The 21075-nt window shown below is 45.8% G+C and overlaps 16 non-coding genes across 16 annotated transcripts; 7 read left to right on the top strand and 9 right to left on the bottom strand.

The window, feature by feature from the left end:
- The first annotated feature begins 393 nt into the window (after window positions 1-393).
- Window positions 394-467, top strand: trnan-guu (transfer RNA asparagine (anticodon GUU)). The gene has a single exon. It is a non-coding gene; the product is annotated as a tRNA-Asn (tRNA).
- A 1703-nt stretch (window positions 468-2170) lies between these two features.
- trnas-aga (transfer RNA serine (anticodon AGA)) lies at window positions 2171-2252 on the bottom strand. Its single transcript has one exon. It is a non-coding gene; the product is annotated as a tRNA-Ser (tRNA).
- Window positions 2253-4157: 1905 nt separating this feature from the next.
- Window positions 4158-4239, bottom strand: trnas-aga (transfer RNA serine (anticodon AGA)). The gene has a single exon. It is a non-coding gene; the product is annotated as a tRNA-Ser (tRNA).
- Window positions 4240-4367: 128 nt separating this feature from the next.
- Window positions 4368-4441, top strand: trnan-guu (transfer RNA asparagine (anticodon GUU)). The gene has a single exon. It is a non-coding gene; the product is annotated as a tRNA-Asn (tRNA).
- Window positions 4442-6144: 1703 nt separating this feature from the next.
- Window positions 6145-6226, bottom strand: trnas-aga (transfer RNA serine (anticodon AGA)). Its single transcript has one exon. It is a non-coding gene; the product is annotated as a tRNA-Ser (tRNA).
- A 127-nt stretch (window positions 6227-6353) lies between these two features.
- trnan-guu (transfer RNA asparagine (anticodon GUU)) lies at window positions 6354-6427 on the top strand. Its single transcript has one exon. It is a non-coding gene; the product is annotated as a tRNA-Asn (tRNA).
- A 1703-nt stretch (window positions 6428-8130) lies between these two features.
- On the bottom strand, window positions 8131-8212 carry trnas-aga (transfer RNA serine (anticodon AGA)). The gene has a single exon. It is a non-coding gene; the product is annotated as a tRNA-Ser (tRNA).
- A 128-nt stretch (window positions 8213-8340) lies between these two features.
- On the top strand, window positions 8341-8414 carry trnan-guu (transfer RNA asparagine (anticodon GUU)). The gene has a single exon. It is a non-coding gene; the product is annotated as a tRNA-Asn (tRNA).
- Window positions 8415-10101: 1687 nt separating this feature from the next.
- trnas-aga (transfer RNA serine (anticodon AGA)) lies at window positions 10102-10183 on the bottom strand. The gene has a single exon. It is a non-coding gene; the product is annotated as a tRNA-Ser (tRNA).
- Window positions 10184-10310: 127 nt separating this feature from the next.
- trnan-guu (transfer RNA asparagine (anticodon GUU)) lies at window positions 10311-10384 on the top strand. Its single transcript has one exon. It is a non-coding gene; the product is annotated as a tRNA-Asn (tRNA).
- A 1703-nt stretch (window positions 10385-12087) lies between these two features.
- Window positions 12088-12169, bottom strand: trnas-aga (transfer RNA serine (anticodon AGA)). The gene has a single exon. It is a non-coding gene; the product is annotated as a tRNA-Ser (tRNA).
- Window positions 12170-12297: 128 nt separating this feature from the next.
- trnan-guu (transfer RNA asparagine (anticodon GUU)) lies at window positions 12298-12371 on the top strand. Its single transcript has one exon. It is a non-coding gene; the product is annotated as a tRNA-Asn (tRNA).
- A 1703-nt stretch (window positions 12372-14074) lies between these two features.
- Window positions 14075-14156, bottom strand: trnas-aga (transfer RNA serine (anticodon AGA)). Its single transcript has one exon. It is a non-coding gene; the product is annotated as a tRNA-Ser (tRNA).
- A 1905-nt stretch (window positions 14157-16061) lies between these two features.
- On the bottom strand, window positions 16062-16143 carry trnas-aga (transfer RNA serine (anticodon AGA)). Its single transcript has one exon. It is a non-coding gene; the product is annotated as a tRNA-Ser (tRNA).
- Window positions 16144-16271: 128 nt separating this feature from the next.
- trnan-guu (transfer RNA asparagine (anticodon GUU)) lies at window positions 16272-16345 on the top strand. Its single transcript has one exon. It is a non-coding gene; the product is annotated as a tRNA-Asn (tRNA).
- A 1704-nt stretch (window positions 16346-18049) lies between these two features.
- On the bottom strand, window positions 18050-18131 carry trnac-aca (transfer RNA cysteine (anticodon ACA)). The gene has a single exon. It is a non-coding gene; the product is annotated as a tRNA-Cys (tRNA).
- Between the last annotated feature and the right edge of the window lie 2944 nt (window positions 18132-21075).

Here is a 21075-nt window from a genome sequence, read left to right as displayed (position 1 = left end):
GTTAAATAACGTAGTATTCTCCTTTGGCTTAGGCCTCTCGTAATGTCATAATGGGGTGAAGTGCTTGTTATACTTTCTGCTTGAAACTTTGTTTGATTGCAGCTTTGAATCTCGGCAGAGGAACCGAAAGGCAGCAGTTCAAATTAAGTAAAAAGCGGTCATTTGGGACGACGTCCTCGGTGCCGTTGCCGGCAGGATTCGAACCTGCGCGCGGAAACCCCAATGGATTTCTAGTCCATCGCCTTAACCACTCGGCCACGACTACCCTGACAGTGGTTTGGACCCACGCAGCTTCTCATTTGCTTCGAAATCGGTGCCTCTGCTGTGAACACTCTGGCACATAATCACATGGGTTCATGTGGAATAATTCCAATTGCAAACATTTTCGTGTCTGTCTCTGTGGCGCAATGGGCCAGCGTGTTCGGCTGTTAACTGAAAGGTTGGTGGTTCGAGCCCACCCAGAGACGTGAGTAACTTTTAATTTTTGCAAACTCATCTATTGTTTAAAAATGGAGTCTTTGATTCCGTGAAATGAACAGTGGTGAGCATACTGCTGCTGCCTTCCTGTTTCCAATGGGAACAATCGCTTCATCGATCAGTCTTCTGCCAGGCAGCATGGATATTCTACATCCCTTATACCAATACTCCAAGTGCAGCGTTCTTGCATTAAAATCCAGCAGGAAAATCGGCCACAGTGGATAATCCATTCTGAAAATCCTTTTCTACACTTTCCTCAGGTTTACACATACATGGATTAGAATGGAAAGCTTGCAACTATTACAATTGCCAGAGAACTGCAGCTTCCTTGCATCGCCCTGCACCCTGATCACATGACAACAACCAACCAATCACATAGAGCGGCGCGAGAACACCCCCATTGAATGTGTCCAATCAGGGCCTGAGGATTGAACTGCTCTGTCACATGCAGTTCCAGTAAGTTGGAGGACTCAGCTGTGACCGGATGACTTGTTGCTGTCGCTAGCGCCGCGGCCGAGAAGCGAGCAGCCCCTGCAATCTCTTGTTTTCAGCCAAATGCTAGAGGTATGAATTTCTAATGACAAAATCTTTGACGCTAACTGATTTGGTTGCTGTATTTGAATGCGGTTTAGTGCCTCGCACGGGCCTTGTGATTTTCTTTTTGCGTGCGGTTTGCAGTGTGTGATCGCTTAAAATTTTGCGACTGAAATTAAATGCAATATCTGATTCAAATTGTTGCTTCATATGGCGTTCGGTCAAATTGAGGAAATTCGACACTACGAACGGGATTCAAATCGCCTTTTCTCTTGTGTGCTGCTTTTGTCCCTTTGTATGGCCGCGTGCCTCAGGGAATGTGGTTGGAGAATAAATCTTTGGCTGCATTGTTTTTCCTGCTGGTTGTCCATCCAGCTAAACATAGTTTTCTGTGGTGAAATGAATTCAGCAGACGCTACGAAGGAAGAACATATAAATTCTTTCATGGCTTGACTGGGCGGATTCTGAGAGGTTGTTTACCCTGGCTGTGGAGCCCGAACTAGGGGTCAAAGTTTCAGAATAAGGGGCCGGCCATTTAAGATTGAGATGAGGAGAAATTGCTTCATTGTAAGGGTTGTGTATCTTTGGAGTTTTCTAACGCAGAGGGCTGTGGTGGTTCAGTCGTTGAGTACATTCCTAACTGAGATGGATATGTACATTACGGAAATCAAGGTATATGGGGCAAGGTCGGTAACTTTCAGTTGAGGTAGAGGATCAGCCATGATCTTATTGAATGGCGGAGCATGATCGAGGGCCGCATGGCCAAATCCTGCTCCTATTTCTTATGATCTAATGTAGCGATTTAGGCCGGCGGTGTTGAGAACTGTGGCTCGTCTGCCTTAGTTCATTAAATAAGCATCGCAGTAGGAAGCAGCATCAACTGGAAGATGGCTGCGCAGAAGACGTGCATTTTCTTCAATGGGTTGCAAGATAAAATATTTTCGACGGTTAAAATTGCTTTGACGGTTTCAAGAGCGTTAAATAACGTAGTATTCTCCTTTGGCTTAGGCCTCTCGTAATGTCATAATGGGGTGAAGTGCTTGTTATACTTTCTGCTTGAAACTTTGTTTGATTGCAGCTTTGAATCTCGGCAGAGGAACCGAAAGGCAGCAGTTCAAATTAAGTAAAAAGTGATCATTTGGGACGACGTCCTCGGTGCCGTAGTCGGCAGGATTCGAACCTGCGCGGGGAAACCCCAATGGATTTCTAGTCCATCGCCTTAACCACTCGGCCACGACTACCCTGACAGTGGTTTGGACCCACGCAGCTTCCCATTTGCTTCGAAATCGGTGCCTCTGCTGTGAACACTCTGGCACATAATCACATGGGTTCATGTGGAATAATTCCAATTGCAAACATTTTCGTGTCTGTCTCTGTGGCACAATGGGCCAGCGCGTTCGGCTGTTAACTGAAAGGTTGGTGGCTCGAGCCCACCCAGAGACGTGAGTAACTTTTAGTTTTTGCAAACTCATCTATTGTTTAAAAATGGAGTCTTTGATTCCGTGAAATGAACAGTGGTGAGCATACTGCTGCTGCCTTCCTGTTTCCAATGGGAACAATCGCTTCATCGATCAGTCTTCTGCCAGGCAGCATGGATATTCTACATCCCTTATACCAATACTCCAAGTGCAGAGTTCTTGCATTAAAATCCAGCAGGAAAATCGGCCACAGTGGATAATCCATTCTGAAAACCCTTTTCTACACTTTCCTCAGGTTTACACATACATGGATTAGAATGGAAAGCTTGCAACTATAACAATTGCCAGAGAACTGCAGCTTCCTTGCATCGCCCTGCACCCTGATCACATGACAACAACCAACCAATCACATAGAGCGGCGCGAGAACACCCTCATTGAATGTGTCCAATCAGGACCTGAGGATTGAACTGCTCTGTCACATGCAGTTCCAGTAAGTTGGAGGACTCAGCTGTGACCGGATGACTTGTTGCTGTCGCGAGCGCCGCGGCCGAGAAGCGAGCAGCCCCTGCAATCTCTTGTTTTCAGCCAAATGCTAGAGGTATGAATTTCTAATGACAAAATCTTTGACGCTAACTGATTTGGTTGCTGTATTTGAATGCGGTTCAGTGCCTCGCACGGGCCTTGTGATTTTCTTTTTGCGTGCGGTTTGCAGTGTGTGATCGCTTAACATTTTGCGACTGAAATTAAATGCAATATCTGATTCAAATTGTTGCTTCATATGGCGTTCGGTCAAATTGAGGAAATTCGACACTACGAACGGGATTCAAATCGCCTTTTCTCTTGTGTGCTGCTTTTGTCCCTTTGTATGGCCGCGTGCCTCAGGGAATGTGGTTGGAGAATAAATCTTTGGCTGCATTGTTTTTCCTGCTGGTTGTCCATCCAGCTAAACATAGTTTTCTGTGGTGAAATGAATTCAGCAGACGCTAAGAAGGAAGAACATATAAATTCTTTCATGGCTTGACTGGGCGGATTCTGAGAGGTTGTTTACCCTGGCTGTGGAGCCCGAACTAGGGGTCAAAGTTTCAGAATAAGGGGCCGGCCATTTAAGATTGAGATGAGGTGAAATTGCTTCATTGTAAGGGTTGTGTATCTTTGGAGTTTTCTAACGCAGAGGGCTGTGGTGGTTCAGTCGTTGAGTACATTCCTAACTGAGATGGATATGTACATTACGGAAATCAAGGTATATGGGGCAAGGTCGGTAACTTTCAGTTGAGGTAGAGGATCAGCCATGATCTTATTGAATGGCGGAGCATGATCGAGGGCCGCATGGCCAAATCCTGCTCCTATTTCCTATGATCTAATGTTGCGATTTAGGCCGGCAGTGTTGAGAACTGTGGCTCGTCTGCCTTAGTTCATTAAATAAGCATCGCAGTAGGAAGCAGCATCAACTGGAAGATGGCTGCGCGGAAGACGTGCATTTTCTTCAATGGGTTGCAAAATAAAATATTTTCGACGGTTAAAATTGCTTTGAAGGTTCCAAGAGCGTTAAATAACGTAGTATTCTCCTTTGGCTTAGGCCTCTCGTAATGTCATAATGGGGTGAAGTGCTTGTTATACTTTCTGCTTGAAACTTTGTTTGATTGTAGCTTTGAATCTCGGCAGAGGAACCGAAAGGCAGCAGTTCAAATTAAGTAAAAAGCGATCATTTGGGACGACGTCCTCGGTGCCGTAGTCAGCAGGATTCGAACCTGCGCGGGCAAACCCCAATGGATTTCTAGTCCATCGCCTTAACCACTCGGCCACGACTACCCTGACAGTGGTTTGGACCCACGCAGCTTCTCATTTGCTTCGAAATCGGTGCCTCTGCTGTGAACACTCTGGCACATAATCACATGGGTTCATGTGGAATAATTCCAATTGCAAACATTTTCGTGTCTGTCTCTGTGGCGCAATGGGCCAGCGCGTTCTGCTGTTAACTGAAAGGTTGGTGGTTCGAGCCCACCCAGAGACGTGAGTAACTTTTAATTTTTGCAAACTCATCTATTGTTTAAAAATGGAGTCTTTGATTCCGTGAAATGAACAGTGGTGAGCATACTGCTGCTGCCTTCCTGTTTCCAATGGGAACAATCGCTTCATCGATCAGTCTTCTGCCAGGCAGCATGGATATTCTACATCCCTTATACCAATACTCCAAGTGCAGCGTTCTTGCATTAAAATCCAGCAGGAAAATCGGCCACAGTGGATAATCCATTCTGAAAACCCTTTTCTACACTTTCCTCAGGTTTACACATACATGGATTAGAATGGAAAGCTTGCAACTATTACAATTGCCAGAGAACTGCAGCTTCCTTGCATCGCTCTGCACCCTGATCACATGACAACAACCAACCAATCACATAGAGCGGCGCGAGAACACCCCCATTGAATGTGTCCAATCAGGGCCTGAGGATTGAACTGCTCTGTCACATGCAGTTCCAGTACGTTGGAGGACTCAGCTGTGAACGGATGACTTGTTGCTGTCGCTAGCGCCGCGGCCGGGAAGCGAGCAGCCCCTGCAATCTCTTGTTTTCAGCCAAATGCTAGATGTATGAATTTCTAATGACAAAATCTTTGACGCTAACTGATTTGGTAGCTGTATTTGAATGCGGTTTAGTGGCTCGCACGGGCCTTGTGATTTTCTTTTTGCGTACGGTTTGCAGTGTGTGATCGCTTTACAATTTGCGACAGAAATTAAATGCAATATCTGATTCAAATTGTTGCTTCATATGGCGTTCGGTCAAATTGAGGAAATTCGACACTACGAACGGGATTCAAATCGCCTTTTCTCTTGTGTGCTGCTTTTGTCCCTTTGTATGGCCGCGTGCCTCAGGGAATGTGGTTGGAGAATAAACCTTTGGCTGCATTGTTTTTCCTGCTGGTTGTCCATCCAGCTAAACATAGTTTTCTGTGGTGAAATCAATTCAGCAGACGCTACGAAGGAAGAACATATAAATTCTTTCATGGCTTGACTGGGCGGATTCTGAAAGGTTGTTTACCCTGGATGTGGAGCCCGAACTAGGGGTCAAACTTTCAGAATAAGGGGCCGGCCATTTAAGATTGAGATGAGGAGAAATTGCTTCATTGTAAGGGTTGTGTATCTTTGGAGTTTTCTAACGCAGAGGGCTGTGGTGGTTCAGTCGTTGAGTACATTCCTAACTGAGATGGATATGTACATTACGGAAATCAAGGTATATGGGGCAAGGTCGGTAACTTTCAGTTGAGGTAGAGGATCAGCCATGATCTTATTGAATGGCGGAGCATGATCGAGGGCCGCATGGCCAAATCCTGCTCCTATTTCTTATGATCTAATGTAGCGATTTAGGCCGGCGGTGTTGAGAACTGTGGCTCGTCTGCCTTAGTTCATTAAATAAGCATCGCAGTAGGAAGCAGCATCAACTGGAAGATGGCTGCGCGGAAGACATGCATTTTCTTCAATGGGTTGCAAAATAAAATATTTTCGACGGTTAAAATTGCTTTGACGGTTCCAAGAGCGTTAAATAACGTAGTATTCTCCTTTGGCTTAGGCCTCTCGTAATGTCATAATGGGGTGAAGTGCTTGTTATACTTTCTGCTTGAAACTTTGTTTGATTGTAGCTTTGAATCTCGGCAGAGGAACCGAAAGGCAGCAGTTCAAATTAGGTAAAAAGCGATCATTTGGGACGACGTCCTCGGTGCCGTAGTCGGCTGGATTCGAACCTGCGCGGGGAAACCCCAATGGATTTCTAGTCCATCGCCTTAACCACTCGGCCACGACTACCCTGACAGTGGTTTGGACCCACGCAGCTTCTCATTTGCTTCGAAATCGGTGCCTCTGCTGTGAACACTCTGGCACATAATCACATGGGTTCATGTGGAATAATTCCAATTGCAAAATTTTCATGTCTGTCTCTGTGGCGCAATGGGTCAGCGCGTTCGGCTGTTAACTGAAAGGTTGGTGGTTCGAGCCCACCCAGAGACGTGAGTAACTTTTAATTTTTGCAAACTCATCTATTGTTTAAAAATGGAGTCTTTGATTCCGTGAAATGAACAGTGGTGAGCATACTGCTGCTGCCTTCCTGTTTCCAATGGGAACAATCGCTTCATCGATCAGTCTTCTGCCAGGCAGCATGGATATTCTACATCCCTTATACCAATACTCCAAGTGCAGCGTTCTTGCATTAAAATCCAGCAGGAAAATCGGCCACAGTGGATAATCCATTCTGAAAACCCTTTTCTACACTTTCCTCAGGTTTACACATACATGGATTAGAATGGAAAGCTTGCAACTATTACAATTGCCAGAGAACTGCAGCTTCCTTGCATCGCTCTGCACCCTGATCACATGACAACAACCAACCAATCACATAGAGCGGCGCGAGAACACCCCCATTGAATGTGTCCAATCAGGGCCTGAGGATTGAACTGCTCTGTCACATGCAGTTCCAGTACGTTGGAGGACTCAGCTGTGAGCGGATGACTTGTTGCTGTCGCTAGCGCCGCGGCCGGGAAGCGAGCAGCCCCTGCAATCTCTTGTTTTCAGCCAAATGCTAGATGTATGAATTTCTAATGACAAAATCTTTGACGCTAACTGATTTGGTAGCTGTATTTGAATGCGGTTTAGTGGCTCGCACGGGCCTTGTGATTTTCTTTTTGCGTACGGTTTGCAGTGTGTGATCGCTTTACAATTTGCGACTGAAATTAAATGCAATATCTGATTCAAATTGTTGCTTCATATGGCGTTCGGTCAAATTGAGGAAATTCGACACTACGAACGGCATTCAAATCGCCTTTTCTCTTGTGTGCTGCTTTTGTCCCTTTGTATGGCCGCGTGCCTCAGGGAATGTGGTTGGAGAATAAACCTTTGGCTGCATTGTTTTTCCTGCTTGTTGTCCATCCAGCTAAACATAGTTTTCTGTGGTGAAATCAATTCAGCAGACGCTATGAAGGAAGAACATATAAATTCTTTCATGGCTTGACTGGGCGGATTCTGAGAGGTTGTTTACCCTGGATGTGGAGCCCGAACTAGGGGTCAAACTTTCAGAATAAGGGGCCGGCCATTTAAGATTGAGATGAGGAGAAATTGCTTCATTGTAAGGGTTGTGTATCTTTGGAGTTTTCTAACGCAGAGGGATGTGGTGGTTCAGTCGTTGAGTACATTCCTAACTGAGATGGATATGTACATTACGGAAATCAAGGTATATGGGGCTAGGTCGGTAATTTTCAGTTGAGGTAGAGGATCAACCATGATCTTATTGAATGGCGGAGCATGATCGAGGGCCGCATGGCCAAATCCTGCTCGTATTTCTTATGATCTAATGCACCGATTTAGGCCGGCGGTGTTGACAACTGTGGCTCGTCTGCCTTAGTTCATTAAATAAGCATCGCAGTAGGAAGCAGCATCAACTGGAAGATGGCTGCGCGGAAGACGTGCGTTTTCTTCAATGGGTTGCAAAATAACATATTTTCGACGGTTAAAATTGCTTTGACGGTTTCAAGAGCGTTAAATAACGTAGTATTCTCCTTTGGCTTAGGCCTCTCGTAATGTCATAATGGGGTGAAGTGCTTGTTATACTTTCTGCTTGAAACTTTGTTTGATTGCAGCTTTGAATCTCGGCAGAGGAACCGAAAGGCAGCAGTTCAAATTAAGTAAAAAGCGATCATTTGGGACGACGTCCTCGGTGCCGTAGTCGGCAGGATTCGAACCTGCGCGGGGAAACCCCAATGGATTTCTAGTCCATCGCCTTAACCACTCGGCCACGACTACCCTGACAGTGGTTTGGCCCCACGCAGCTTCTCATTTGCTTCGAAATCGGTGCCTCTGCTGTGAAAACTCTGGCACATAATCACATGGGTTCATGTGGAATAATTCCAATTGCAAACATTTTCGTGTCTGTCTCTGTGGCGCAATGGGCCAGCGCGTTCGGCTGTTAATTGAAAGGTTGGTGGTTCGAGCCCACCCAGAGACGTGAGTAACTTTTAATTTTTGCAAACTCATCTATTGTTTAAAAATGGAGTCTTTGATTCCGTGAAATGAACAGTGGTGAGCATACTGCTGCTGCCTTCCTGTTTCCAATGGGAAAAATCGCTTCATCGATCAGTCTTCTGCCAGGCAGCATGGATATTCTACATCCCTTATACCAATACTCCAAGTGCAGAGTTCTTGCATTAAAATCCAGCAGGAAAATCGGCCACAGTGGATAATCCATTCTGAAAACCCTTTTCTACACTTTCCTCAGGTTTACACATACATGGATTAGAATGGAAAGCTTGCAACTATTACAATTGCCAGAGAACTGCAGCTTCCTTGCATCGCCCTGCACCCTGATCACATGACAACAACCAACCAATCACATAGAGCGGCGCGAGAACACCCGCATTGAATGTGTCCAATCAGGGCCTGAGGATTGAACTGCTCTGTCACATGCAGTTCCAGTAAGTTGGAGGACTCAGCTGTGACCGGATGACTTGTTGCTGTCGCTAGCGCCGCGGCCGAGAAGCGAGCAGCCCCTGCAATCTCTTGTTTTCAGCCAAATGCTAGAGGTATGAATTTCTAATGACAAAATCTTTGACGCTAACTGATTTGGTTGCTGTATTTGAATGCGGTTTAGTGCCTCGCACGGGCCTTGTGATTTTCTTTTTGCGTGCGGTTTGCAGTGTGTGATCGCTTAACATTTTGCGACTGAAATTAAATGCAATATCTGATTCAAATTGTTGCTTCATATGGCGTTCGGTCAAATTGAGGAAATTCGACACTACGAACGGGATTCAAATCGCCTTTTCTCTTGTGTGCTGCTTTTGTCCCTTTGTATGGCCGCGTGCCTCAGGGAATGTGGTTGGAGAATAAATCTTTGGCTGCATTGTTTTTCCTGCTGGTTGTCCATCCAGCTAAACTAAGTTTTCTGTGGTGAAATGAATTCAGCAGACGCTACGAAGGAAGAACATATAAATTCTTTCATGGCTTGACTGGGCGGATTCTGAGAGGTTGTTTACCCTGGCTGTGGAGCCCGAACTAGGGGTCAAAGTTTCAGAATAAGGGGCCGGCCATTTAAGATTGAGATGAGGAGAAATTGCTTCATTGTAAGGGTTGTGTATCTTTGGAGTTTTCTAACGCAGAGGGCTGTGGTGGTTCAGTCGTTGAGTACATTCCTAACTGAGATGGATATGTACATTACGGAAATCAAGGTATATGGGGCAAGGTCGGTAACTTTCAGTTGAGGTAGAGGATCAGCCATGATCTTATTGAATGGCGGAGCATGATCGAGGGCCGCATGGCCAAATTCTGCTCCTATTTCTTATGATCTAATGTAGCGATTTAGGCCGGCGGTGTTGAGAACTGTGGCTCGTCTGCCTTAGTTCATTAAATAAGCATCGCAGTAGGAAGCAGCATCAACTGGAAGATGGCTGCGCGGAAGACGTGCATTTTCTTCAATGGGTTGCAAAATAAAATATTTTCGACGTTTAAAATTGCTTTGACGGTTCCAAGAGCGTTAAATAACGTAGTATTCTCCTTTGGCTTAGGCCTCTCGTAATATCATAATGGGGTGAAGTGCTTGTTATACTTTCTGCTTGTCGCTTTGAATCTCGGCAGAGGAACCGAAAGGCAGCAGTTCAAATTAAGTATAAAGCGATCATTTGGGACGACGTCCTCGGTGCCGTAGTCGGCAGGATTCGAACCTGCGCGGGGAAACCCCAATGGATTTCTAGTCCATCGCCTTAACCACTCGGCCACGACTACCTTGACAGTAATTTGGACCCACGCTGCTTCTCATTTGCTTCGAAATCGGTGCCTCTGCTGTGAACACTCTGGCACATAATCACATGGGTTCATGTGGAATAATTCCAATTGCAAAATTTTCGTGTCTGTCTCTGTGGCGCAATGGGCCAGCGCGTTCGGCTGTTAACTGAAAGGTTGGTGGTTCGAGCCCACCCAGAGACGTGAGTAACTTTTAATCTTTGCAAACTCATCTATTGTTTAAAAATGGAGTCTTTGATTCCGTGAAATGAACAGTGGTGAGCATACTGCTGCTGCCTTCCTGTTTCCAATGGGAACAATCGCTTCATCGATCAGTCTTCTGCCAGGCAGCATGGATATTCTACATCCCTTATACCAATACTCCAAGTGCAGCGTTCTTGCATTAAAATCCAGCAGGAAAATCGGCCAGAGTGGATAATCCATTCTGAAAACCCTTTTCTACACTTTCCTCAGGTTTACACATACATGGATTAGAATGGAAAGCTTGCAACTATTACAATTGCCAGAGAACTGCAGCTTCCTTGCATCGCCCTGCACCCTGATCACATGACAACAACCAACCAATCACAAAGAGCGGCGCGAGAACACCCCCATTGAATGTGTCCAATCAGGGCCTGAGGATTGAACTGCTCTGTCACATGCAGTTCCAGTAAGTTGGAGGACTGAGCTGTGACCGGATGACATGTTGCTGTCGCTAGCGCCGCGGCCGAGAAGCGAGCAGCCCCTGCAATCTCTTGTTTTCAGCCAAATGCTAGAGGTATGAATTTCTAATGACAAAATCTTTGACGCTAACTGATTTGGTTGCTGTATTTGAATGCGGTTTAGTGCCTCGCACGGGCCTTGTGATTTTCTTTTTGCGTGCGGTTTGCAGTGTGTGATCGCTTAACATTTTGCGACTGAAATTAAATGCAATATCTGATTCAAATTGTTGCTTCATATGGCGTTCGGTCAAATTGAGGAAATTTGACACTACGAACGGCATTCAAATCGCCTTTTCTCTTGTGTGCTGCTTTTGTCCCTTTGTATGGCCGCGTGCCTCAGGGAATGTGGTTGGAGAATAAACCTTTGGCTGCATTGTTTTTCCTGCTGGTTGTCCATCCAGCTAAACATAGTTTTCTGTGGTGAAATCAATTCAGCAGACGCTACGAAGGAAGAACATATAAATTCTTTCATGGCTTGACTGGGCGGATTCTGAGAGGTTGTTTACCCTGGATGTGGAGCCCGAACTAGGGGTCAAACTTTCAGAATAAGGGGCCGGCCATTTAAGATTGAGATGAGGAGAAATTGCTTCATTGTAAGGGTTGTGTATCTTTGGAGTTTTCTAACGCAGAGGGATGTGATGGTTCAGTCGTTGAGTACATTCCTAACTGAGATGGATATGTACATTACGGAAATCAAGGTATATGGGGCTAGGTCGGTAATTTTCAGTTGAGGTAGAGGATCAGCCATGATCTTATTGAATGGCGGAGCATGATCGAGGGCCGCATGGCCAAATCCTGCTCCTATTTCTTATGATCTAATGCACCGATTTAGGCCGGCGGTGTTGAGAACTGTGGCTCGTCTGCCTTAGTTCATTAAATAAGCATCGCAGTAGGAAGCAGCATCAACTGGAAGATGGCTGCGCGGAAGACGTGCGTTTTCTTCAATGGGTTGCAAAATAACATATTTTCGACGGTTAAAATTGCTTTGACGGTTTCAAGAGCGTTAAATAACGTAGTATTCTCCTTTGGCTTAGGCCTCTCGTAATGTCATAATGGGGTGAAGTGCTTGTTATACTTTCTGCTTGAAACTTTGTTTGATTGTAGCTTTGAATCTCGGCAGAGGAACCGAAAGGCAGCAGTTCAAATTAAGTAAAAAGCAATCATTTGGGACGACGTCCTCGGTGCCGTAGTCGGCAGGATTCGAACCTGCGCGGGGAAACCCCAATGGATTTCTAGTCCATCGCCTTAACCACTCGGCCACGACTACCCTGACAGTGGTTTGGACCCACGCAGCTTCTCATTTGCTTCGAAATCGGTGCCTCTGCTGTGAACACTCTGGCACATAATCACATGGGTTCATGTGGAATAATTCCAATTGCAAACATTTTCGTGTCTGTCTCTGTGGCGCAATGGGCCAGCGCGTTCGGCTGTTAACTGAAAGGTTGGTGGTTCGAGCCCACCCAAAGACGTGAGTAACTTTTAATTTTTGCAAACTCATCTATTGTTTAAAAATGGAGTCTTTGATTCCGTGAAATGAACAGTGGTGAGCATACTGCTGCTGCCTTCCTGTTTCCAATGGGAACAATCGCTTCATCGATCAGTCTTCTGCCAGGCAGCATGGATATTCTACATCCCTTATACCAATACTCCAAGTGCAGCGTTCTTGCATTAAAATCCAGCAGGAAAATCGGCCACAGTGGATAATCCATTCTGAAAACCCTTTTCTACACTTTCCTCAGGTTTACACATACATGGATTAGAATGGAAAGCTTGCAACTATTACAATTGCCAGAGAACTGCAGCTTCCTTGCATCGCCCTGCACCCTGATCACATGACAACAACCAACCAATCACATAGAGCGGCGCGAGAACACCCCCATTGAATGTGTCCAATCAGGGCCTGAGGATTGAACTGCTCTGTCACATGCAGTTCCAGTAAATTGGAGGACTCAGCTGTGACCGGATGACTTGTTGCTGTCGCTAGCGCCGCGGCCGAGAAGCGAGCAGCCCCTGCAATCTCTTGTTTTCAGCCAAATGCTAGAGGTATGAATTTCTAATGACAAAATCTTTGACGCTAACTGATTTGGTTGCTGTATTTGAATGCGGTTTAGTGCCTCGCACGGGCCTTGTGATTTTCTTTTTGCGTGCGGTTTGCAGTGTGTGATCGCTTAACATTTTGCGACCGAAATTAAATGCAATATCTGATTCAAATTGTTGCTTCATATGGCGTTCGGTCAAATTGAGGAAATTCGACACTACGAACGGGATTCAAATCGCCTTTTCTCTTGTGTGCTGCTTTTGTCCCTTTGTATGGCCGCGTGCCTCAGGGAATGTGGTTGGAGAATAAATCTTTGGCTGCATTGTTTTTCCTGCTGGTTGTCCATCCAGCTAAACATAGTTTTCTGTGGTGAAATGAATTCAGCAGACGCTACGAAGGAAGAACATATAAATTCTTTCATGGCTTGACTGGGAGGATTCTGAGAGGTTGTTTACCCTGGCTGTGGAGCCCGAACTAGGGGTCAAAGTTTCAGAATAAGGGGCCGGCCATTTAAGATTGAGATGAGGAGAAATTGCTTCATTGTAAGGGTTGTGTATCTTTGGAGTTTTCTAACGCAGAGGGCTGTGGTGGTTCAGTCGTTGAGTACATTCCTAACTGAGATGGATATGTACATTACGGAAATCAAGGTATATGGGGCAAGGTCGGTAACTTTCAGTTGAGGTAGAGGATCAGCCATGATCTTATTGAATGGCGGAGCATGATCGAGGGCCGCATGGCCAAATCCTGCTCCTATTTCTTATGATCTAATGTAGCGACTTAGGCCGGCGGTGTTGAGAACTGTGGCTCGTCTGCCTTACTCCATTAAATAAGCATCGCAGTAGGAAGCAGCATCAACTGGAAGATGGCTGCGCGGAAGACGTGCATTTTCTTCAATGGGTTGCAAAATAAAATATTTTCGACGGTTAAAATTGCTTTGACGGTTCCAAGAGCGTTAAATAACGTAGTATTCTCCTTTGGCTTAGGCCTCTCGTAATGTCATAATGGGGTGAAGTGCTTCTTATACTTTCTGCTTGAAACTTTGTTTGATTGTAGCTTTGAATCTCGGCAGAGGAACCGAAAGGCAGCAGTTCAAATTAAGTAAAAAGCGATCATTTGGGACGACGTCCTCGGTGCCGTAGTCAGCAGGATTCGAACCTGCGCGGGGAAACCCCAATGGATTTCTAGTCCATCGCCTTAACCACTCGGCCACGACTACCCGGACAGTGGTTTGGACCCACGCAGCTTCTCATTTGCTTCGAAATCGGTGCCTCTGCTGTGAACACTCTGGCACATAATCACATGGGTTCATGTGGAATAATTCCAATTGCAAACATTTTCGTGTCTGTCTCTGTGGCGCAATGGGCCAGCGCGTTCGGCTGTTAACTGAAAGGTTGGTGGTTCGAGCCCACCCAGAGAGGTGAGTAACTTTTAATTTTTGCAAACTCATCTATTGTTTAAAAATGGAGTCTTTGATTCCGTGAAATGAACAGTGGTGAGCATACTGCTGCTGCCTTCCTGTTTCCAATGGGAACAATCGCTTCATCGATCAGTCTTCTGCCAGGCAGCATGGATATTCTACATCCCTTATACCAATACTCCAAGTGCAGCGTTCTTGCATTAAAATCCAGCAGGAAAATCGGCCACAGTGGATAATCCATTCTGAAAACCCTTTTCTACACTTTCCTCAGGTTTACACATACATGGATTAGAATGGAAAGCTTGCAACTATTACAATTGCCAGAGAACTGCAGCTTCCTTGCATCGCCCTGCACCCTGATCACATGACAACAACCAACCAATCACATAGAGCGGCGCGAGAACACCCCCATTGAATGTGTCCAATCAGGGCCTGAGGATTGAACTGCTCTGTCACATGCAGTTCCAGTAAATTGGAGGACTCAGCTGTGACCGGATGACTTGTTGCTGTCGCTAGCGCCGCGGCCGAGAAGCGAGCAGCCCCTGCAATCTCTTGTTTTCAGCCAAATGCTAGAGGTATGAATTTCTAATGACAAAATCTTTGACGCTAACTGATTTGGTTGCTGTATTTGAATGCGGTTTAGTGCCTCGCACGGGCCTTGTGATTTTCTTTTTGCGTGCGGTTTGCAGTGTGTGATCGCTTAACATTTTGCGACCGAAATTAAATGCAATATCTGATTCAAATTGTTGCTTCATATGGCGTTCGGTCAAATTGAGGAAATTCGACACTACGAACGGGATTCAAATCGCCTTTTCTCTTGTGTGCTGCTTTTGTCCCTTTGTATGGCCGCGTGCCTCAGGGAATGTGGTTGGAGAATAAATCTTTGGCTGCATTGTTTTTCCTGCTGGTTGTCCATCCAGCTAAACATAGTTTTCTGTGGTGAAATGAATTCAGCAGACGCTACGAAGGAAGAACATATAAATTCTTTCATGGCTTGACTGGGAGGATTCTGAGAGGTTGTTTACCCTGGCTGTGGAGCCCGAACGAGGGGTCAAAGTTTCAGAATAAGGGGCCGGCCATTTAAGATTGAGATGAGGAGAAATTGCTTCATTGTAAGGGTTGTGTATCTTTGCAGTTTTCTAACGCAGAGGGCTGTGGTGGATCAGTCGTTGAGGACATTCCTAACTGAGATGGATATGTACATTACGGAAATCAAGGTATATGGGGCAAGGTCGGTAACTTTCAGTTGAGGTAGAGGATCAGCCATGATCTTATTGAATGGCGGAGCATGATCGAGGGCCGCATGGCCAAATCCTGCTCCTATTTCTTATGATCTAATGTAGCGATTTAGGCCGGCGGTGTTGAGAACTGTGGCTCGTCTGCCTTAGTTCATTAAATAAGCATCGCAGTAGGAAGCAGCATCAACTGGAAGATGGCTGCGCGGAAGACGTGCATTTTCTTCAATGGGTTGCAAAATAAAATATTTTCGACGGTTAAAATTGCTTTGACGGTTCCAAGAGCGTTAAATAACGTAGTATTCTCCTTTGGCTTAGGCCTCTCGTAATGTCATAATGGGGTGAAGTGCTTCTTATACTTTCTGCTTGAAACTTTGTTTGATTGTAGCTTTGAATCTCGGCAGAGGAACCGAAAGGCAGCAGTTCAAATTAAGTAAAAAGCGATCATTTGGGACGACGTCCTCGGTGCCGTAGTGGGCAGGATTCGAACCTGCGCGGGGAAACCCCAATGGATTTCTAGTCCATCGCCTTAACCACTCGGCCACGACTACCCGGACAGTGGTTTGGACCCACGCAGCTTCTCATTTGCTTCGAAATCGGTGCCTCTGCTGTGAACACTCTGGCACATAATCACATGGGTTCATGTGGAATAATTCCAATTGCAAACATTTTCGTGTCTGTCTCTGTGGCGCAATGGGCCAGTGCGTTCGGCTGTTAACTGAAAGGTTGGTGGTTCGAGCCCACCCAGAGACGTGAGTAACTTTTAATCTTTGCAAACTCATCTATTGTTTAAAAATGGAGTCTTTGATTCCGTGAAATGAACAGTGGTGAGCATACTGCTGCTGCCTTCCTGTTTCCAATGGGAACAATCGCTTCATCGATCAGTCTTCTGCCAGGCAGCATGGATATTCTACATCCCTTATACCAATACTCCAAGTGCAGCGTTCTTGCATTAAAATCCAGCAGGAAAATCGGCCACAGTGGATAATCCATTCTGAAAAAACCTTTTCTACACTTTCCTCAGGTTTACACATACATGGATTAGAATGGAAAGCTTGCAACTATTACAATTGCCAGAGAACTGCAGCTTCCTTGCATCGCCCTGCACCCTGATCACATGACAACAACCAACCAATCACATAGAGCGGCGCGAGAACACCCCCATTGAATGTGTCCAATCAGGGCCTGAGGATTGAACTGCTCTGTCACATGCAGTTCCAGTAAATTGGAGGACTCAGCTGTGACCGGATGACTTGTTGCTGTCGCTAGCGCCGCGGCCGAGAAGCGAGCAGCCCCTGCAATCTCTTGTTTTCAGCCAAATGCTCGAGGTATGAATTTCTAATGACAAAATCTTTGACGCTGACTGATTTGGTTGCTGTATTTGAATGCGGTTTAGTGCCTCGCACGGGCCTTGTGATTTTCTTTTTGCGTGCGGTTTGCAGTGTGTGATCGCTTAACATTTTGCGACTGAAATTAAATGCAATATCTGATTCAAATTGTTGCTTCATATGGCGTTCGGTCAAATTGAGGAAATTCGACACTACGAACGGGATTCAAATCGCCTTTTCTCTTGTGTGCTGCTTTTGTCCCTTTGTATGGCCGCGTGCCTCAGGGAATGTGGTTGGAGAATAAATCTTTGGCTGCATTGTTTTTCCTGCTGGTTGTCCATCCAGCTAAACATAGTTTTCTGTGGTGAAATGAATTCAGCAGACGCTACGAAGGAAGAACATATAAATTCTTTCATGGCTTGACTGGGCGGATTCTGAGAGGTTGTTTACCCTGGCTGTGGAGCCCGAACTAGGGGTCAAAGTTTCAGAATAAGGGGCCGGCCATTTAAGATTGAGATGAGGAGAAATTGCTTCATTGTAAGGGTTGTGTATCTTTGGAGTTTTCTAACGCAGAGGGCTGTGGTGGTTCAGTCGTTGAGTACATTCCTAACTGAGATGGATATGTACATTACGGAAATCAAGGTATATGGGGCAAGGTCCGTAACTTTCAGTTGAGGTAGAGGATCAGCCATGATCTTATTGAATGGCGGAGCATGATCGAGGGCCGCATGGCCAAATCCTGCTCCTATTTCTTATGATCTAATGTACCGATTTAGGCCGGCGATGTTGAGAACTGTGGCTCGTCTGGCTTAGTTCTTTAAATAAGCATCGCAGTAGGAAGCAGCATCAACTGGAAGATGGCTGCGCGGAAGACGTGCATTTTCTTCAATGGGTTGCACAATAAAATATTTTCGACGGTTAAAATTGCTTTGACGGTTTCAAGAGCGTTAAATAACGTAGTATTCTCCTTTGGCTCAGGCCTCTCGTAATGTCATAATGGGGTGAAGTGCTTGTTATACTTTCTGCTTGAAACTTTGTTTGATTGTCGCTTTGAATCTCGGAAGAGGAACCGAAAGGCAGCAGTTCAAATTAAGTAAAAACCGATCATTTGGGACGACGTCTTCGGAGCCGTAGTCGGCAGGATTCGAACCTGCGCGGGGAAACCCCAATGGATTTGTAGTCCATCGCCTTAACCACTCGGCCACGACTACCCTGACGGTGGTTTGGACCCACGCAGCTTCTCATTTGCCTCGAAATCGGTGCCTCTGCTGTGAACACTCTGGCACATAATCACATGGGTTCATGTGGAATAATTCCAATTGCAAACATTTTCGTGTGTGGCGCAATGGGCCAGCGCGTTCGGCTGTTAATTGAAAGGTTGGTGGTTCGAGCCCACCCAGAGACGTGAGTAACTTCTAATTTTTGCAAACTCATCTATTGTTTAAAAATGGAGTCTTTGATTCCGTGAAATGAACAGTGGTGAGCATACTGCTGCTGCCTTCCTGTTTCCAATGGGAACAATCGCTTCATCGATCAGTCTTCTGCCAGGCAGCATGGATATTCTACATCCCTTATACCAATACTCCAAGTGCAGCGTTCTTGCATTAAAATCCAGCAGGAAAATCGGCCACAGTGGATAATCCATTCTGAAAACCCTTTTCTACACTTTCCTCAGGTTTACACATACATGGATTAGAATGGAAAGCTTGCAACTATTACAATTGCCAGAGAACTGCAGCTTCCTTGCATCGCTCTGCACCCTGATCACATGACAACAACCAACCAATCACATAGAGCGGCGCCAGAACACCCCCATTGAATGTGTCCAATCAGGGCCTGAGGATTGAACTGCTCTGTCACATGCAGTTCCAGTACGTTGGAGGACTCAGCTGTGAGCGGATGACTTGTTGCTGTCGCTAGCGCCGCGGCCGAGAAGCGAGCAGCCCCTGCAATCTCTTGTTTTCAGCAAGGAAGCTGCAGTTCTCTGGCAATTGTAATAGTTGCAAGCTTTCCATTCTAATCCATGTATGTGCAAACCTGAGGAAAGTGCAGAAAAGGGTTTTCAGAATGGATTATCCACTGTGGCCGATTTTCCTGCTGGATTTTAATGCCAGAATGCGAGAGGTATGAATTTCTAATGACAAAATCTTTGACGCTAACTGATTTGGTTGCTGTATTTGAATGCGGTTTAGTGCCTCGCACGGGCCTTGTGATTTGCTTTTTGCGTACGGTTTGCAGTGTGTGATCGCTTAACATTTTGCGACTGAAGTTAAATGCAATATCTGATTCAAATTGTTGCTTCATGTGGCGTTCGGTCAAATTGAGGAAATTCGACACTGCGAACGGGATTCAAATCGCCTTTTCTCTTGTGTGCTGCTTTTGTCCCTTTGTATGGCCGCGTGCCTCAGGGAATGTGGTTGGAGAATAAATCTTTGGCTGCATTGTTTTTCCTGCTGGTTGTCCATCCAGCTAAACATAGTTTTCTGTGGTTAAATGAATTCAGCAGACGCTACGAAGGAAGAACATATAAATTCTTTCATGGCTTGACTGGGCGGATTCTGAGAGGTTGTTTACCCTGGCTGTGGAGCCCGAACTAGAGGTCAAAGTTTCAGAATAAGGGGCCGGCCATTTAAGATTGAGATGAGGAGAAATTGCTTCATTGTAAGGGTTGTGTATCTTTGGAGTTTTCTAACGCAGAGGGCTGTGGTGGTTCAGTCGTTGAGTACATTCCTAACTGAGATGGATATGTACATTACGGAAATCAAGGTATATGGGGCTAGGTCGGTAATTTTCAGTTGAGGTAGAGGATCAGCCATGATCTTATTGAATGGCGGAGCATGATCGAGGGCCGCATGGCCAAATCCTGCTCCTATTTCTTATGATCTAATGTACCGATTTAGGCCGGCGGTGTTGAGAACTGTGGCTCGTCTGCCTTAGTTCATTAAATAAGCATCGCAGTAGGAAGCAGCATCAACTGGAAGATGGCTGCGCGGAAGACGTGCATTTTCTTCAATGGGTTGCAAAATAAAATATTTTCGACGGTTAAAATTGCTTTGACGGTTTCAAGAGCGTTAAATAACGTAGTATTCTCCTTTGGCTTTGGCCTCTCGTAATGTCATAATGGGGTGAAGTGCTTGTTATACTTTCTGCTTGAAACTTTGTTTGATTGTCGCTTTGAATCTCGGCAGAGGAACCGAAAGGCAGCAGTTCAAATTAAGTAAAAACTGATCATTTGGGACGACGTCCTCGGTGCCGTAGTCGGCAAGATTCGAACCTGCGCGGTGAAACCCCAAAGGATTTCTAGTCCATCGTCTTAACCACTCGGCCACGACTACCCGGACGGTGGTTTGGACCCACGCAGCTTCTCATTTGCTTCGAAATCGGTGCCTCTGCTGTGAACACTCTGGCACATAATCACATGGGTTCATGTGGAATAATTCCAATTGCAAACATTTTCGTGTCTGTCTCTGTGGCCCAATGGGCCAGCGCGTTCGGCTGTTAACTGAAAGGTTGGTGGTTCGAGCCCACCCAGAGACGTGAGTAATTTTTGCAAACTCATCTATTGTTTAAAAATGGAGTCTTTGATTCCGTGAAATGAACAGTGGTGAGCATACTGCTGCTGCCTTCCTGTTTCCAATGGGAACAATCGCTTCATCGATCAGTCTTCTGCCAGGCAGCATGGATATTCTACATCCCTTATACCAATACTCCAAGTGCAGTGTTCTTGCATTAAAATCCAGCAGGAAAATCGGCCACAGTGGATAATCCATTCTGAAAACCCTTTTCTACACTTTCCTCAGGTTTACACATACATGGATTAGAATGGAAAGCTTGCAACTATTACAATTGCCAGAGAACTGCAGCTTCCTTGCATCGCTCTGCACCCTGATCACATGACAACAACCAACCAATCACATAGAGCGGCGCCAGAACACCCCCATTGAATGTGTCCAATCAGGGCCTGAGGATTGAACTGCTCTGTCACATGCAGTTCCAGTACGTTGGAGGACTCAGCTGTGAGCGGATGACTTGTTGCTGTCGCTAGCGCCGCGGCCGAGAAGCGAGCAGCCCCTGCAATCTCTTGTTTTCAGCAAGGAAGCTGCAGTTCTCTGGCAATTGTAATAGTTGCAAGCTTTCCATTCTAATCCATGTATG

The sequence above is a fragment of the Somniosus microcephalus genome, unplaced genomic scaffold, assembly GCF_052327205.1.
Source record: "Somniosus microcephalus isolate GS21.2 unplaced genomic scaffold, FLI_Smic_1.0 unresolved_chr9, whole genome shotgun sequence".
Taxonomy (NCBI): Eukaryota; Metazoa; Chordata; class Chondrichthyes; order Squaliformes; family Somniosidae; genus Somniosus; species Somniosus microcephalus.
This window is presented reverse-complemented; position numbering and strand designations above follow the sequence as displayed.